Source organism: Hippocampus bargibanti, linkage group LG06 (genome assembly GCF_051943395.1).
Source record: "Hippocampus bargibanti isolate YZ-2025 linkage group LG06, ASM5194339v1, whole genome shotgun sequence".
NCBI classification, from domain to species: Eukaryota; Metazoa; Chordata; class Actinopteri; order Syngnathiformes; family Syngnathidae; genus Hippocampus; species Hippocampus bargibanti.
Window position 1 is genome coordinate 28503760 of NC_142739.1, and position 2500 is coordinate 28506259.

Here is a 2500-nt window from a genome sequence, read left to right on the forward strand (position 1 = left end):
TCGCCCACCCTGCATTCGCTCCGCGCCGGGTCAGGTACAGTGTAGATGTTGCCGTTTATCAATAATGAAGAGGCGAGAGCGGGAGGGAGGCGAGCGTGGCGCTCTCGTTCCACCCTGGGAGATGAATTATTCACCCAGTGGAGAAGAGTGCATCTAAGCCTGCTTCTACCCCCACTCTCCGAACTAAGACAACCCCACCCTGGTCCACGACGCGGGTGTGGATTTTGTTTCTATTGTACCTCACGCACATTTTGCTCTTTTACACCTCGTCTCTATGGCAGTTTTTTTTTTCCCTTCAGTTTCATTTTTAAGAATATAAAGCGAATTTTCTTGGAAGCGTTTTTATTTTTAGTCCGACACGTAACAGAGCTATTTTTTTATTATTATTATTATTTTATTTTTTTTTGTCACGGATGGCGATGTAAACTTGTACATAAGTCATGTAACCTCTGCTAACGGAGTCTAAAAATCACATTTATAGCAAATACAGTAAAGTCTCGTTATATCGATATCGGATATATCGATATTCCCGGTTATATCGATACTATTTCTATGCACGCACGGAAAAAATTACATGCAAACAGGGTCGGATATATCGATAGTCCCGGTTATATCGATATTTTTTCGGACTCCCTTGAATATCGATATAACGAGACTTTACTGTATTTTTGTAGGGAAAAAACATGCCTATAGATTTAGCATATTAACTCATTCACTGGCAGACCATGCGCAGAAAATATGTTCACTACAGCAGCGGTCCCCAACCCGCGGGCCGCGGACCGGTACTGGTCCGTGAGTGATTTGGTACCGGGCCGCGCAGAAAGAATAAGTAATTTGCATAATTTCCGTTTTATTTATTATCTGAGTCCGAACTCTGTTTTATTTTGAAATGAATGAAACATTTCATGCGCTTTGTACTTGTTTTTGTGGTGTATCTTATTTTGAAGGCATTACCACGGTGACCATAGAGCGTTAAAGGACAACCGACACCATTTTTTTGTTTCCTAACTGACATCAGAAAAACGTTTTATAGCATCTAAAATACCCAAAACACGCAGGCTGATATTTTTACTCAAATGCAAAACACCAATAAAAATGACTTCAAGTGTCCTAAAACTACATCAAAATGACGTCAGAAAGTTTCAGTTTCAGAAGGTCCCGCCCCCTTGTTCGTGACATCACGCCAGGACGTCTTGCCTTGCTTTAGAATCAAAACAATGGCTTCAGATTCGGAGAAGATGCTTTCTTGTTACTCATCCAGTTATGAATATGATTCAAATAGTTCTGAAGAAGAAAGCATACATGTTTGCAATCGATTAAAGGAGTCCTCCCATATCAATTCGAGCCGTCAATGACAGCAATGTAGCAACCAGAAAATGCACAAGATGGCGCCCAAGCTCCATTGGAAATGGGCTGATTTGTCTGCTGGGAATTTGTGTCAACTAGTATCGAATAGTAGTCTTGTTGCAACACACAATGATTCACCATCGCGTTATGTGTTTTCTTTTTGGGTGAATTTGTGAGGACCCCTCTGAAACATTAACAGATGCACATATCTAGAAGCCTTTAGAATGAAAAACTTGTGAGGACCGGCAAAAAGGTGGTCACTTGTCAAAAATGTCCTCACTACGTATGGTATAAAATGTTAGTGGTCCTCACAAGACTAGTCATACAAACACACACATCGCGACGGGAAGTTTGTTTATGCGCACGCACGTACACAAAAAAATGGAAGTGCTCGCCCGTCGGACGCCGTCATGAATTAAAGGCAATGTCACAAGTACACAATTGGAGAACAGTGCCAGGTAATTCAACAAATGTCCTTCTTGCTGTGTGTGTGTGTGTGTGTGTTAATCCATCACTTTGTGTGTTTGTGTACACATCCATCCTAGCGGCGTGTTAGCATAATGTGATTATACGCCCTATTTTTGTGGGTGTAAGAGTTTGGCGAGGTGTCAGCGGATATTTCGGAGGAGTAGTTGTGTGTGTGTGTGTGTGTGGGGAGGGGAGTGATCCTTTTGGAAGAATTAAAGCGATGGAGGAATTCCATGACAAGTCCGCCTGGGGATCTAAACACAGCTGTGTGGGTTTCCAGGGTTTTGTTGGGGTTTTATTTTGGTCACCTTTGATTCGCCTTGGGAGGGGGGGGAGGTGTACAGTGACACCTCAGCTTACGAACTTAATTGGTTCCCAGAAAGTGTGCGTAATGCGAAAAGTTCATCTTCCAAACATTTATTTCCTATAAGAAACTATTAAAAATGAAAATAATCCGTTCCCAGGTCCCCATAAAACATAATTTTCTATGAAATAAGCCTTAAAACGACACAAAATACAGTAAAGTCTCGTTATATCGATATCGGATATATCGATAGTCCCGGTTATATCGATACTATTTCTATGCACGCACGGAGAAAATTACATGCAAACAGGGTCGGATATATCGACAGTCCCGGTTATATCGATATTTTTTCGGACTCCCTTGAATATCGATATAACGAGA

The 2500-nt window shown here is 41.6% G+C and overlaps 2 protein-coding genes across 4 annotated transcripts in view; one reads left to right on the plus strand and one right to left on the minus strand.

The window, feature by feature from the left end:
* Window positions 1–1055, plus strand: part of rabac1 (Rab acceptor 1 (prenylated)) — a 150726-nt gene extending 149671 nt beyond the window's left edge. The window contains exon 7 of the transcript XR_016115443.1: window positions 993–1055. The gene's annotated coding sequence lies outside the window, so the exon portion shown is untranslated. The remainder of the gene's footprint in view (window positions 1–992) is intronic.
* The window catches only part of LOC148897104 (nectin-2), a 133851-nt gene that overhangs the window by 86169 nt on the left and 45182 nt on the right, over window positions 1–2500 (minus strand). The window lies entirely within an intron of this gene.